The sequence below is a fragment of the Sus scrofa genome, chromosome 4, assembly GCF_000003025.6.
Source record: "Sus scrofa isolate TJ Tabasco breed Duroc chromosome 4, Sscrofa11.1, whole genome shotgun sequence".
Taxonomy (NCBI): domain Eukaryota; kingdom Metazoa; phylum Chordata; class Mammalia; order Artiodactyla; family Suidae; genus Sus; species Sus scrofa.
Genome location: NC_010446.5, coordinates 2,001,895 through 2,017,941, shown reverse-complemented (window position 1 = coordinate 2,017,941; position 16,047 = coordinate 2,001,895). Strand labels below are relative to the sequence as shown.

The 16,047-nt window shown below is 54.5% G+C and overlaps 1 long non-coding RNA gene across 1 annotated transcript; it reads right to left on the bottom strand.

Annotated features, from left to right (window-relative positions):
- On the bottom strand, nt 5,321-9,409 carry LOC106507409. The gene is made up of 3 exons (XR_001303358.2): nt 8,412-9,409; nt 7,739-7,830; nt 5,321-7,206 (listed from the first exon to the last, which is right to left on the bottom strand). It is a non-coding gene; the product is annotated as an uncharacterized LOC106507409 (long non-coding RNA).

Here is a 16,047-nt window from a genome sequence, read left to right as displayed (position 1 = left end):
AGCGAACAACTCCGGGCTCTTCTTGAGCGCCTGTGTGTGAGTTTCTCCAGCATTTATCGAGTGTGGAACGGCTGGGTGTGGGGCTAAGCGCCCATTACATGTCCACACTACCTTTTTTCATTCCATGGGGCTGCAGTCACAGGATACAGTATGTGCACTGGGCAGCTGCAACAGCAGGCGTAAGTTCTCCCAGCTCTGGAGGCTGGAGGTCCAGTTAAGGGACTCGCAGATGTGGAAACTGGTAAGGGCTCCGGGCTTGGTCTGGCCACGTTCTCACTCTGTCGTCACCTTGGGGGGGGGGAGGAGAGAGGGAGAGAGAGAGGGAGGGATGGGGGGTAGGGGGAGGGATAGAGGGGAGAAGGATGAAGGGAGGGGGAGAGATGGAGAGGGGGAGGGAGGGAGGGGCAAGGAGGGAAGGATGGAGGGGGAAGAGAAAGAGAGAGGAGGAGGGAGAGGGGGAGGAAGGGGGAGGGAGGGAGGGGGAGGGAGGAGAGAGGAAGAGATTTCCAGTCTCCTCTTTGCGAAGGGTCCCAGTCTTATCCATGGGAGCCCCACCCTTGACCTCCTCACCCCCAAAGGCCCTAATCCACCACCTTGAAGGCTGGGACGTCGATGTGTTCATTTCTGGGGACACAACATTCAGTTCACAGCACTGATCTTCACAGAGTTTGCACCTCGGACCCTCGGACCTGGCTCAGGACATGCGCCATCCCCCTGCACCCTCTTGTTAGACGCAGGACGTTGTGATGTCTTTGGGGAAGGAAAAGGCATCTCTTCGTTGTAATTTGCATTCCTCTGATTATTTGACGTAGTTTATTGGCCATTTGGGTGTGTTTTTTCTCTGCCATCCACACCGATATACTTTTACTATTTTCTGTGGGATACTTTGTCTTTTCCTTAAAGCTACATGGGAACTTCTTGTTTGTTGTGAATACTGGTATTTTATTGATTGTAGGCATTAAGAGGGCTTCCTCCCAGAAGATGGCTTATCATTTTATATTTGTACAGTTTTTCTGCTTTTTTTCCCTATATGACCCTCTTCATCTGAGCTTTCAAATTTATTGGCATAAAATAACTCAAAGGTGTTTCCTCTTTTGTATTTAAAATACATTTACTTGTACACACTCTTTCTTTTCTTCATCCAACTTTCCAGAGATCGTTCTATCTTATTATTCTTTACGAAAGAAACAAAAACAAAACAAAAATAAAACTTTTATCTGGCTGCTTTATTTTGTGTTTGTAAATGTCTGCTTTTATATTTATAATTCTCTCCTATTTTTTTGCTTTCTTTTTGCTTCTTGAGCTGAAGTTTAACTCATATTTATTGCTTTTTATGGTTTGCTAAATGCATTTAAAATTAAGATTGATCCCCAAACATTCGAACAATTTTAGTACCATTTACTCCTAAATATTTTAAAACCCTCCAATGCAAGTTTTTTAAAGTTCATGATAAATTCACCAAATTTTGGAAGTTTTCAGTCATTATTTCTCCAAGTACTATTTCTTTCTGTCTATGCTAGACTGCGTGGTATTATTCCACGTATCCTTGAGGCTCTGTGCGTTTTTCTTGTCTTTTTCTGCTTTGTTCTCCAGCTTGGATGATTCCTATCAATCTGCTCTCGAGTTCACTGAGTCTCGACATCTCAAATCTTCTCTAAAGTCCCTTCTGCTATTTTTTTCACGTCAGCAGTTGTAACTTTCAGTTCGAGTATTTCCCGGGGTTATTCTTTACATTTCCATTCCTTTGCTGAGATTACCTATCTGTTCACTCGTAAGACTGTATTTCCTTTAATTCTTTGAAGACCTCTTCCTGCATAAATTTATCATAGTTGCTGTAAGGTCTTTATGTGTTGCTTCAAGCACCTGGGCCATCTCCCGTTCAGTTTCCATTGACCGACTGATTTTTCTTGACCAGGAGTCATATTGTTCTACTCGTTTTGTTTGGTGATTTTTGATTGGATTTTAGCCACTGTGGGTAATTTGTGATAGAGACTCTAGTCTCCAGGTCCTTAACCCAAGGCACCACAGGGAACTCCCTGTGAGACTTTCGGGCCAGTATTGACTAGTTTTATTATTATCATCGAGGAATAAGAGACATAAAATAAAATGTAAAAACCTTAAGAGTTCACTTTGAAGAGATCTGACAAGTGTATAGAGAACAGTTTTCACAGCCCCAAGCGTCTGTCACACCAGTCGGCAGTTGCTTCTCCTCTACCCACAGAAGCAACCACTGGTGTGGTTTCTGCTGCCACAGAGTAATTGCGACTGTCCCGTTTTCGGTCAGGTGGAATCACACACGCTGCAGCCTTTCGTGGTTGACTTTCCATTCGGCATGTTTGGGGCACATCCATCGTTGTTGCTGAATATACGTCAGTGGCTCGTTTCTTTTTTCTGTTGAGCAACATTCTATATCACAGCCTTGCTCATTCTTCAGTTACTGCATGTAGCGAAACGCTATGTTAGATCACAACAAAATAGTAAGAGACAGAGCGGGCAGGAGCCCTTAGAGATGAAGACGATGGGATGGAGGTGGTCGTGATGCCCCAAGATCACACACATGCCACGGGGGGTGGGGCGGGCAGAGGGCAGGGGAGGTGGGCAGGACAGCCCGGGCTGGGGGCAGAGGGCAGGGGAGGTGGGCAGGACAGCACGGGCTGGGGGCAGAGGGCAGGGAGGTGGGCAGGACAGCCCGGGCTGGGGGCAGAAGGCAGGGGAGGTGGGCAGGACAGCACGGGCTGGGGGCAGAGGGCAGGGAGGTGGGCAGGACAGCACGGGCTGGGGGCAGAGGGCAGGGAGGTGGGCAGGACAGCACGGGCTGGGGGCAGAGGGCAGGGAGGTGGGCAGGACAGCACGGGCTGGGGGCAGAGGGCAGGGAGGTGGGCAGGACAGCACGGGCTGGGGGCAGAGGGCAGGGGAGGTGAGCAGGACAGCACGGGCTGGGGGCAGAGGGCAGGGGAGGTGGGCAGGACAGCACGGGCTGGGGGCAGAGGGCAGGGAGGTGGGCAGGACAGCACGGGCTGGGGGCAGAGGGCAGGGGAGGTGGGCAGGACAGCACGGGCTGGGGGCAGAGGGCAGGGAGGTGGCGGCGGTGGTCCTGGGGCAGGTGTAGGACAGTGGAGTCAGTCAGGCCGTTGGTCTGAGCGCAGTGACATCGGTGATGAAGGGAGCCGTCCCTGCCATCATGAGCCGCTCCTGCTGGCGCGGCTCTCCTCTCCGTGGCCAGGCCCTGGGTGACATCTGAACTGAAGCCCCTGTCAGCAAGGAGGAGAGCAGGCACAGAAAGTCATCCGGCCCCCACTTATCCAATAAGTGTGATGCCGAGGGCAAGATTCAATAGACATCCTGTCACTTCGGCTTGGGGCCGTGCAGGAGCCGAAAAATTGATTTCAGGAGCAGACTCTTCAGTCAGAGCGGGAGTGAGACCTCTCCCTCGGCAGAGAGGAAATGGGGTTTGCATCGGATTTTGCCTGAAGGCATCGCACACGACTGGCCTTGCTGGTTGTCACTGAGCCCGGGCACTGAGGGGGAGGAGATGAGAAAAACGTCTCCGGGGCTGGCCCCGTGCCCGCCGCGTGCACACAGCACAGGCCTGGGAACTCACGCCCCTGACTTCCCGGGGGTCCCGGGGTCGCGGAGATGCACGCGCTCGCCCCAAGGACACATCCGTCCCTATCACTCTCACAGGCCTGCCCACACCTCCCAGAGGCCACATGGCCAGAGGGCACTGCCACACCTGAGGACACCCTCCAGACTGGCCAGGCGTTCTGGTCCGAGACGAGACCGATTCTGTGGACAGAGGAGCAGGCGCCAGGCTGGGGCCGAGGCTGAGACGGAAGCGCTCCCCTTTGCAAGCACCCCTGACAAGAGCCCTGCTCCGGGCCTGGCGACCGCTGAGGCCCCAGCCCCTCTCCCGTGTCTGTTTATGTGTCACTGTGCTCTGCTCCGCTCCTCTGACCAGGTCAGGAGCAGGGGCTGCGAAGTAGGCTGTTCAGTGGTGAAGAGCCTCAGACGTCTGGCAGACACAGGTTTGAATCGGGGGTTTCGTTTTCTAGCCGGTTCCCCAGGCAAAAGCCACCCAACCACTCTGAGCTTCAGGTGCATCCTCTGTAAAGTGGGGCTGATCAAAGAGAACGACCCACAAGCAGCCCCGCAGGCCTGGAGCGGCAGGGGGCTGGGCTGGGCCGTGGACGCTGCTGGTTCCCTTGCTTGGGATGTCTGAGTCCCCGGCCCCAGAGCCCCTGTGACGAGGGACAAGCATTCTCTGCCATCTGAGCCCTCCTCACAAAATCGGGAGGAAAATCCTGCCAGAACCACTCTTTCGAGCGCAAATTCATCCCAGTGTGTGCAGCGTCCATCACTCATGAACCCCCCACCCCAACCCCCACCCCACCCCCAACCCCCCCCCCCCCGATTCCGTGGACGGCACTGCGCTGGGGCGGGCCTGGGCTCCGGGGGACACACGGGCGGTGTTGACACGGAGCAGACGAGGAAGAGCCGAGAGACCCGAGGAGATGTGTGGGATGGAAGGGCGAGCGTGGCGGAATTTCACCACGAGGAGGCCGCGGGTGGTGATGGTGCTGAAAATAACAGCAGATGACGAAGCCGGGACAGAGAGCCCCGTGTGCATGGACATTCACCCCAGCAGCCGGTGCCGTCTCCATCCGCAGGGGCAGGGTGAGCCTTCGAAAGGACTGGCAGCGGAGAACAGACTTAGCTGGAGGTGTACGCGGGCTGTACCAATTTCCTTCCCACCAGCAGGGCAGGAGGGGTCCCTTTTCTCCACACCCCTCCAGCGCTTGTTATCTAGACGTGTTAATGACGGCCTCTCTGACCGGCGTGAGGTGGTACCTTATTGTCATTTTCATTCGCACTTCTCCAATAATGAGGGGTGCTGAGCCTTTTTTCATGTGCCTGCTGGCCATCTGCATGTCCTCTTTGACACAGGGAACAATGCCCGCTCTCTTGGGGTAGAACAGCATGGAAGACGGCATGAGCAAAAGAGCACATCTGTGTGAGACTGGGTCACTGTGCTCGACAGCAGACATCGACACAGCACCGCAATCAACCACACTCTAATTTTTAAAAAGTCTATACTTTGGGTTATGTTTAAAAATAAATTCCAGACAGTTTTTAAAACTATGGCTTTTGAGAAAAGCATAAAGGTCTCCAAATACAGGAAAACTCAGAGAAAACCTCTAGGGAAAACATGAACTTATCAAAGAAAATATTGAAATATTTGAGGCCATTAAAAAAATCTTTGTGTGTAAGCTTTTTTAAAAAGTCACCATAAACAAGGTTAAAAAGACAGTAACAACATGGAAAAAAATATTTCTGGGTCTTTAAATAGAAATGATAAAACCCGTAATATATAAAGAGCACCCACCCAGCAACAATAAGAGGTAAATGACCCAGGATGTGGGCGGTTCAGGGCAGAAGAGCCCAGACTCTCCATGTGAAATTAGACACACTCAGCTTCACCAGAACTCAGGGAAATATGAATTAAAGCCATGATGAGACATTTTTTTCCCCACGAGCATGGGAAACATGAAAGACTGATACTACCAGGTTCCAGAGAGTGAGGGCACAGGAGGCCACCACCGTGAGAACGTAAATTAAGACAATGGACAGGTGCTATCAAACCGCGACCGGCCAGCCAGCCCAGGTCTAGTCACCTGTCACGAAGAAACATGTGAAGCATCTCTCGTGAAAACCACAGCCCGTCCAAATGCTCATCAGGAACGGGAGGTGACCCCTCCCCGTGTCCGGAATAGTCGGAAGTAACCAGGAAAAAGAGGAGGCAGCTCCTGTCTGCTCTGTGCACCGCATCCAAACATTTCAACGCTCTGAGAAAGGATCCACGTGGATTTGCGTGTCTGGGCCAGCTCAGCACGGGCAGCAGGGAGCGGCCAGCACGGAAGGTGGTTGGAGGCGGGAGGGGGCGTGCAAGAGGGTCCTTTCTGCTTTGCTCTCTTTCCCCCCGTCTGATCTAAATATTTTGCTGTGAGACGCTGGGCGAGCGTGCCCAGAGTGGGCCAGGCACATGCCTGGGCAGGGCCTCGGCCCCTCCCAGGCCTGGTCTCCTGGTGGGACTGGGGCTCCAGCCCTCGTCTGACGTACCTGCACCAGGACCCGAGCCCGTTGCTGGTCACAGACTGAGGATGCGGCCCCAGGCCCAGCAGCCTCCCTGCGGGGTCCAAGTTCAGACCAGTGGCGTTTTCTAAGACGCTTGGTTTTTGCTGTTTGGTTCGTTTCCTAGCGCCGCCGTAACAACTCCACAAACCCCACGGCTCAAAAGATCAACCAGGCAGGAGTGTGTTCTCCCACAGCTGAGACGCCCAAGGTCACGGTGCCCGCAGCCCACAGGCCCTCTGGACGTTCGGGGGAGAAGCTTCCAGCCTCTGGCATCCAGGGATCCCCTCGCCGTGGCAGCACTGGGCAGAGGGGGACGTGCCAGAGTCTCTTGCTTCCAAGCTTCAGGGTCTGACGGCCGGGAGCACGAGCCACCCATCCTTCTGTTCGCGTCTCGGCGGGCACGGAGCTGGCGTGCGGGGGCCTCTTGCGCCCAGTCGGCGCACACTGACGGGGTAACCCAGCATCTTCTCCCCCCAGCGCTCCTCTTTCAGACTCTGGATTGAAGCATCAAGATGCGGACTTCACAAAGACCGGAGGCCCCCCAGGAGGCCTGATACGAGAAGAAGATGAGAGCCACTGGGTCCAGTGGGTCCCTCCTCCGTCCTCCTCCCTCGCCCTGCCCGGTCCTGCCCACGGAGCCTGGGAGCATGCGTCTGGCTGACGCGCGGAGGCTGGAGCACATGTCCCCGAGGTCCCACTCCTCGTGGGAGCTGGAGGCGCTTCCTCGGCCTTCTCGGTGGTGGAGGCAGCTGTCCCCCTTAACAGGCAGGGCTGAGCAGGGTCAGGTCCCCCTAAGGCCCCATCTCATCCCCACTCAGCAGCACGAGGGAGCCGTGGAGGGTTCCAGGAAGAGAAACCCGGAGGCCTGGGCGGTTCCTGCATCCAGGGCTGGGGCAGGGGTCGTGCCTCCTTCCAGACAAAGCCCGGTCTTCAAAGGCATCACACAAGGGCCTCAGGCCTGGAGAAGAAAGGCCTGGGCTTGGAGCCCGTGCCTGGGAAGGAGCCGCTCACAGCTGCGATTAAGCAGGTGTCTGAAGTCTCCTGTTGGTGTTCACAGCGGCCTGCAAGCCAGGCCTGGGGAACAAGCACGGTTGCAGGGCCAGCAGAGCAAGCTGTGGCCAGGCAGATGGGGGTAGGGGGTGACAAGGCCTGGTCAGCCCACAGCTAGGCCAGGGTTTGCAGGGCTGAGTAGGGCAGCCTGTCTAGACCCTGCCAGCAGGGGCCGCGTTACGAGACAGCCTCACTATGCAGCATGGGAGGTGGCCCGGGGTGCACAGCCCACGGTGGGGTAGTGGCTGTCACATACGTACGTGAGCAGAGTGTCCCTGGGGAGGGTACTTACACACCCACTGTCACAGCGCCAGCAAGGAGGGCGGCCTCACCCGTGCCGGCTGGTTGTCCATCAGGGCAGGCCGAGGGGCTGCAGCAGGAGCCGCAGGGGAGACGAGAGGGAGTGGAGGAGGTGTGGGCAGAGGAAGCCCTGCCCACAGGAGGGGGTGCTGGAGGCCGAGGGCTGGGCTGGGTGGGTCAGCATCCCGCAGAAACTCATGGGGGGAACCCGCGTCCCCCCCACCCCCACCCCCCACATAACCCTGCCTTGGCTCACCCGCCTCCTCTGCCCTGGCTCCTGTCCTCCCGGGCGGAGCTGCGTCTCCATCCCTTCTCTCAGCACCACGGGCACGGGCACTAGGCCAGGAGCTGGGGAGGGAAGGGGGCAGGTAGGGGACGAGCACCAAAAGCTTCCTGCAAACAGGGCACTTCCTAGATGCCATAACGTGTCATTTCTCCAACTTTTTGATTGTCCACATTTAAGAACTACGGCACCTGAGGTCCGGGGAGCAGAGCGGCTTGCCAGCCGCTGGCCGCCAGCCTCTGCCCGCGGGGAGGGCTTTGCTGCCCAGTGTAGCCTCTGTCTGCACGTCCTCCTGTCCCGGCCCCTGAGATGCCCTTAAATGCAGTCACTGCAGCCGAGGCTGGAGGGTGGGCTCCAGAGGATTCCTGCCTTTCCCAGCCTGTGGCCCCGAGTATCCGCCCCTCTCTGGGGTTCCTCCTGTTCCCGCCTGGATGCCCCGCCTGGCCCGGCCCCAGGCCCTCCAGCCTCACTGGGCGGCCTGCCTTGAATGGACGTGTCGGAAGGAATAGCAGGGCGAGACAGCAGGCCTGCCCTGCTCCCAGCCAACGGGGATGGCGGCGGGGCCGGGAGGGAGGCTCGTGGTCACTGTCCTTACAGCCGAGCGGAAGAGAGCGGAAGAGCCGCGCTTGGCAGAATGCCTGCTCACCCAGAGCCAGTGCCGGGGCTTCTGTGCCCTCTCTCAATTGCTTTCTTCTGTGCTTCTTGTTTTCACCAGCCTGAGATGCACTAATTGGCCAGAGTGAAAATAGAAGAGAAAAAGAAAAAAAGAACGTTTCAGTTCTGCAAAGGAAAGCAACACCTGAGCTGGCCCCTCCAACCCCCCGAGGAGGGGACCACTGAGCTGTGTCCCTACAGGTCCAGCTGCTGCAGGCCGGAGCCACACCCTGGGGGCCAGAGGGCAGCCTCCTTCCCACACCCCTCCCCCAGCCTCCCCATCAGCCTCCTGGGAGCTCAGCTCTGGATTTTCCCAGGATGCCCCACGGCTCCTGCTGCCCTCCATCTGCGGGGGCCCAGCCCCCGTCTTCTGCTCCGGGCATCCTTATCTTCCTTCAGCATCTCCCGAGGATGCCAGTCCTTTGCCCCTGGCTAGATGCCATGGAGAGGGCACACCCAAGTCCATGCAATCCCTGCCACTAACCCACCGGTCACTTTCCCCGGCTCCCTTTTAAGGCTGAGGATGCCCAGCTTAGCAAGGTAAGCATCCCATCCAAGCCGGTGCAGCTAGGAGCTGGCACTGCTGGTGCTCAGCCTATCCCCACGCTGTTGGCCACAGCGCAGCACAGCTCTCTGAGAGGTCACATGTCATGGCAGCAGAGTGGCTGCTCTGTTGTGCCCTGGGTGTCACCCTGCCAGCTGACATGACTGCCAAACACAATGACAGAGCCACCCTGCGACTCCCCGCGCCCTCGCTGCGGCCGGGAGCTGTGCTCAGCCCTCTTTGCGGGTTTCTTTCTTCACCATCTCGTCAGCCAAGCTACACACAGGCTTGTTCACACTGGACAGACATGTTCAGAAGCTGGAGCCTCGGAGAAGTCGCCTGACCTACTGACAGCGGAAGGCCTGTGTCTCCCCAGCTCCACGACCGCAGGTTGTTTCTGAGATGAGGAATTCAGAGATGGCTGAGCCGGGCGATGCTGGCTGCGGGCCCGCTGTGAGGCTGCTGTGAAGACCTCGGCCAGGGCCGCCTCATCCACGGCTGGACCGGGGCCCGAGGACCTTCGTCCAGGGTGAGTCACCGACAGGAGCCTCGGCTCCCACCCCAGGGGTCTCTCCACACAGCTGCCTGGGGTCCTCGCAAGGTGGCAGCTGGTGCCCCCCTACACAGAGAGACAACTTGGAGGGGGCCACCAGTGAGGGGAGGCACCTGGCCAGCAGGCGGGGCAGCCACTGCGAGGGGTGGGCTCGGCCCAGAGGAAGCGCTCCTACAGGGAGCATCAGACCAAACCCTGGCTCTGACCTGGGCAGCTTGGGTTGTCTGCAGATTCTTGGAGGCTTCTCCCTCCGGAGGTGGGCCCTAACTCCCCTCCCCTCGAATGTGGGCGGCGTTTAACCGCTAATTTCTAACAGAATAAAGCAGAAGCGAGGGCTCAAGATGTTAGAGGGGTCTTTCCCTCCCCCTTCTCTGTCTCTGCCCCCCTCTCCACCTGTCTCTGGCTCCCTTTTCTCTCTGTCTCCCAGCTGTGCCCTCTTCCCCTCATCCCCCATGCCCTCCCTTCCATCTGAGCACCCAGACAGCTCACACCGGGCAACCCTCCCCGCCCCTCCTCTCTGCTCCCCTTGTCGGGCTGGCAAGTCCCCTGGGCCCAATTGCATCCCTCTTGGCCCAACTCAGTCACAGCCGAGGAGCCCGCTTCTGCAGCAGGTGGGGACGCAGTCGGGGAGAGAGATCATTCAAACTGGCTCAAGGAAAGAAAAGATGGATGCAGGTGAGAGAGAGAGCGAGAGGGAGGGAGATTCTACATAACAGGAAGTCCTGGGCTTAACAGAAGCGAGGGCTCAGCTTCTCCCCAACGCTCAGCTCTGCCGCCAGCCACACTGGCTTCATCCCCCAGCTTCACGAGATGAGCCAGGACCTCCGGGATCCATGGCCATGCCTCCAGATCCCTCGTGGTCATAAAATGGCTGCAGCTTCACACGCATCAGGAGAGTACAACCTACTCCAAGAGTCAGCTGCCGTGCTGACGCCCGCACTGATGGACGAGCTGAAGTCACATGCTCACCCCGGAGCCAGCCCTGTGACCAGGAGGTGCAGACCTGCGACCACTGAGGCACGAGTCCCATGCCGTCTCTGGTGTCAGGAAGGGCCACCTGGGCAGAACAGGGAAGAAGGCCAGAGCGGAGACCACAGAGGCCACTCAGGGATTCTGTCCTCAGTGAACAACCCAGGGGGCCCTGCACAGCAGCGTGGCCCCAGAGAGGTCCATCCAGGGTCTAAGTGTCTCCTACAAACCCTGATTTTCCTCCCAGGACATCTGAATGGTGCCAACAGAGGCCCTTTAAGAAATAAGTCTCAGCCATCTGGAGGAGTGAGGAAGTGGGAAGCAGAGATGGCTACCCAGGTAAGAGCCTGTGGGCACAGAGCAGGTGCCTGGCTGTCCAGGTAAGAGCCGTGGGCACAGAGAAGGTGTCTGAGGACAGAGCGAGAAGCTGATTGCCTGACAGCCTGGAGGCGGCTCCCGAGAAGCTGGAGGACCCTGGGGTGGAGGGGGCGGTAGACTGCGTCATCTCAGGTGGGTCACCCCAGCCCTGGGTTTGTTCTGTGGTTTGGAACCGTCAGGCCAGCGGGGAGGCCAGGAGGCGCTTCCTCGCCCGGATCCTGGCATGACGTGTGCAGTGCCGGCTGTCGAGCTGACATCTTCCATTAGCAGGGCAATGCATTTTTAATGCATTCCATTTTTCTTTAATTTCGGATTATATTGGGTCTGGTAGATTCTCTTCATTACTGGGCCGTGCACGTAAAGCCATGAGGATGGTTCTGTGGGGAGTGAGGTGGCCGCCTTCTCTCTTGCAGCGACCCGCCCTGGGTATCTCGGTTTTGCGGTTCCGGTTCCATTTAAAGGCACAGAGATGCGAGGTCGCCTCCTGCAGACCCCACGGCAGCTGCCGCCTGCTGCACATGGTCTTGTCTCTCCCAGGCTGCTCACCCCGCCGTCAACTCCCTCCCTCGGGGACAGACAGAGCCCTCATCTCTTGGATGTCACTCGCCTGCTCGGGCCACCTCTCCCCAACTCATCTGACGGGGCCCAGCATCCAGGGCAGGTCTCACCACTTCCCTGACCTGCCTCCCAAATCAGAAGGCCATGGTCAAGTTCCCACTGGGGCCCAGTCCCGAGAAAGGAAGAAAACAGTTTCTGTCGTCAGATACCTCAGGGCTTAGTGGGAAACATGCGCGGCCGGGCCCCGGAAGTGTAGTCAGACTGAGAAGGGGGTGCTGCTGGCGCTGAGCCGTCAAGGCAGGCTTCCTGGAGGAGGAGGACCTGTAGGTCTCGTTCCGCTCTGCCGGCCAGGTGTCCATCCTCCCTGGACATGGAATTCCCCAACAGTGTGCTTCCCTCCCCGGGTTTCCTTTGAACAAAGGAAGGAACAAGCAAATGAGCAAGCAGCAGGAGGGGGGGAGAAAATAGAGCACCCACTTCCTGGCTCAGAGCCCCCGCCTTGCCCTCAAGACCCCACGCTACATCCCACTAGGCTCATCCCTGTGGCTGTGACCGCAATAGAGCCCCTCAGCTCAAAGGCAGGGCCGTGTCAGATTCAGCTCTGAATCCGCACCCCTGTCCCTGCAGGCACAGGGCAGGTGGCCTGTGAAAGGCTGAGGAGTGAGTGGGTGGGTCTAGTCTCCACCCCAAGCAGCCCCCAGTCTGATGGTGGGATGCAGCCCCCGCGCTGGAAACCACCGTCCCAAACAAAGGGTGCAGCCCAGCCCCCTGCAGCCCACAGCCGAGTTAAGGATAAACAGCTTTATGCTTGAAAGTGACTTGAGACCCATGCGGTCGGTGCCAGTGGACGCAGTGCACCCAAGGCTGAAATTAGGGGGGAAATGCATTTACCCGGTGGCTTAAATGAAGTCACAGTCTCGTCTCTCTTCGACGTAAGCCCCTTGTTAATATTGTGCCTCTTCACATCGGAGGAGCTGCTGCTACTGACGTACGTTTTCCCTCCCTGTCAATCGGGATGTTGCCAAAAAAGAAAAAAAAAAAATGTCAAGGGCAGCCCGAGTCCCCAGGAGGCCCTGTGCTCAGCGCAGGGCTTGTGCCCCCGAACTGGCACCTTTTCCTTCAGGTCGGGGGTTTCCACGCACCAGTTACGAAATGAGAAAATTCAAACATGCTGAGTGTTTGCATGGAATGGGAACGGTCCTTTCTCACCTGAAATCTTTGTTTTCAGGAAGCTCAGTGTCCAGACCTCTGTAAAAACGACTCCTCTGATTGTTAGCGAGGGGTGTGGGTCTCCCTGCACACTGGGCAGCCTCCCTTGTCTCCCCCTACGTTTCCTATGGTCCAAACCTTGATGTGGCGAGAACGGCCCTTCCTGCCAGTGTGCCCGCCTTGTCCGCAGTGGCTGTCCCTCACTGTCGGCTTTCTGCAGTGACTCATCCTCAGTGGATGCCGCTTCCCGGTCAGCCTCCGCAATGCTGAGGCTTCTGCCTGGAACCCACACCTTGCTCCCTTTGTCGGGTAATTCCCCCATCTCTATGACTCAGCCCGAGTAGCACGGGCTTCAGGAAGCTCTCCCTGCTGTTTCAATGTGCTCCAATTATGTTCCCTTATCTGTTTCCGCTTGGAATGAGAACCTCTCCAAGGCAGGTTCCCATCCACGACCAGCTCCAGAGAAAGAGACGTCCAGTTAACATATTCATGCGTCTAGATGCCTGCTTTGCTTACTTTCTGACTCTGGAGACACTTAAGGGCCATCGCGGCCAAGTACTTCCGTCCTGGGGTCTGAGGTTGTGACTTCAAAGCCCAACTTGGCCATCTGCTGTCTGCATGAACTTGGCCACTCTCCCAGCCTCCCAGTGGTCAGTTTATCACTCTTAGAGGAGACTAAATAGCTGTGCCCGCCTGTAGGTCACTGTGAAAATGAGATGAGATGCTGTGTACGAAGCACTCTGTGGTGACAGACGTGTGCTCACCTATAGACACACGTCAGCTGAGGCCCAGCAGCACACTGGGGCCGCCCAGGCCACAAGGAACCGCTGCAGTCAGGCTGCCACCCCCGCTGCTGCTACAGTTACTCCACCAGTACTTCCAGAACCTGGGATGGACCAAAGAGCGCCAGACAGAGAAAGATGGTTTGATCTCCAGGGACCTCTACCTCAGTGGCTGAAGACGGTGGGGAGAACCTGACCGTGGGTTCAAAGCCCAGAGCAAGATCAGGATGCGGTGTGTCCGTCTGAACCGAGGTGGGAAAAACGCTACTCCTATTTCAATCACGTGAGATGTTAATTACAGTGGATACCCTCCGCCAGGTATAAATATACGGTGAAGCTTGAAACCAAGACAGCAGTTTAAAAGGATGCACATAACATAAGAAAGAGGTGGAAGTTGGGACGACGAGTGGAGAAAGTCCAATTCGGTCTCCTGTGAGTTTCAGAAGGAGATAGAGTGAACTGGAGAGGAAACATCCATGGAGATTGCAGCCAAAAATATTCTAGAACCAGAGAAATATATGTCTTCAGATAAGAGAAGCACAATTTCCTCCAAGCAGGATGAATGCAAACAAACACACTACAAGACAGATTGTAATGAAATGGCGAAATGTCAAAAGAAAAAACTTAAAAGCTATGGAGAGAAGAGATGAAGATGCTTTATTATCAGCCGCAAGGGATTCCAGGAACAATATTCATTCAAATTGCCGAGGAAAAATAATGCCCAAACTAGAATTCTACATCCAGCCAGACTACCATTCAAGGAGGACAAAAGTCAAGATTTTTTTCAGATATACAAAGATTAAGAGAGATTACTGATCCTAGCCTAACTGAAAGAACTTATAAATGATTTAATTTAGCTAGGAGAAAAAAAAACATGGGAATAGAATTAAAATTTAGGAGACGAAAAGAGTTAATTGACTGATAACATATGTCTGTAAATATAACTCAGTAATAACTATATTTTAAAAATCCCACTTTCTATGCTTTAAAAAAAAGGAGCCCCCCCCAAAAAAAATCCCTACCAAATAATTAAAGAGAAGATATGTTCACTGCTTAAAGCCCAAAAGGTCTTGGTCATATGAAGAAGGAAGAAGAAAATTCTATCTCTATAATTTCTGGAATTTTTAAAGTGAATTCTGTGTTATAACTTTAAGGAATCACTAAAATGGCCCACACACAATGAGTCATGGCCAAGCTGACTGAGACATAAGAGAGAAAGTTGTCAATCCAACCACAGCAGAAAAGATGAAAAAGAAAAACGAAGAATAGTAAAAATCAAAATAAGATGATAGACGTTAAGTGCAATATGATAGCAGTCAATTCTAGCAAATGCAAAGGCCCTCAGCAACAAGGGATAAGACTGGACTATAAATGAAATTTATACAAATGTGAGTATATAGTCTAAAATCAAAGCGTGGAGTGCTAATTATAAGAAAGCCACTCTAACGATGGGAAATTAAATTTAAGGAAAGAGATGGTGAACAGGAGAAGCATGTCCGTCGCGTCAGGGGACAGGGCGTGACCTACTGCAGTTGGTCCTGCCCTTCAGGGCCCCTGGATGCTGCACTCTGTGCTGTAGAAAGAAAACGGGCTGGACAATGGAAGCCACGAAAATTGTGGTTACTTGCCACTCCCACAATCGTCCAGGAATGGACAGCTGATAAAAGCTGAGAAGGGAAATCATCAGAGATCCTGGATACTGTGATCCCCATATAAAAACAGAGCAGTTGCATATAGAACCACATTTTAAAAACCCACAGCATTCCCACATGCCCAAGGACAGCAGAGACATGCGATAGCGAAAAAAAATCCCATTCACAATAATGACAAAAGCCAGGTTACCTCGGAACAAACGGAATAAAAGATGCACAAGGAGGTTTATGAAGAAAGCACAAAATTGTAAAATTTATTAAAGGACATACGAGATCTGAATAAGTGAAGAGATTTTCATGGATGGGCAGACTTAATATCACAAGGATTATAATTCTCTTCAAATTAATGAATACATCCAACAGTATCCCAAAGTCCCAGTGGTGCTGCGAGCGAAAATTGACAAACCAATTCCAAAATTCATTTGAGAAAGCAAAAGTCCAAGAATAATTTTGAACAAAGAAGTTTATGGAGGGGGTACTTGCATAGCAGAAGGCAAGAAGTGTTATGAGGACATAATAAATAAAAGTGCGCTGTACCGGTACAGTGAATTACAAATATCACAATTGGATCCATAGAGCAACAACAACAAAAAAACGCCAGCAGAATAACCCTGAAACATGCTAATGTACAGATGGGGATTGGTGGAATTCCCATTACAGAGCGAGTGTTAGAAATCGGTGAAGGGATGGGTGACTTAATGTGGGGACGTCCCATCAGAAAAGAAAATAATTAGATTCCCTCCTTACTCTATTCAATATAATGAATTCCATGTGATTAAAGACATCAATGAGAATTTTTTCTAAAAAGCCTTTAAAACTTATAAAAGAACTATATGAAGAGTTCGCTTTGTGGCTCAGCATCAGCAGAAACAAACCGACTAGGATCCATGAGGATGCAAGTTCAATCCCTGGCCTCAGATTAAGGATCTGGCATTGCCACGAGCTGTCGTGCAAATCACAGAAAGGGCTTGGATCCCGCGTTG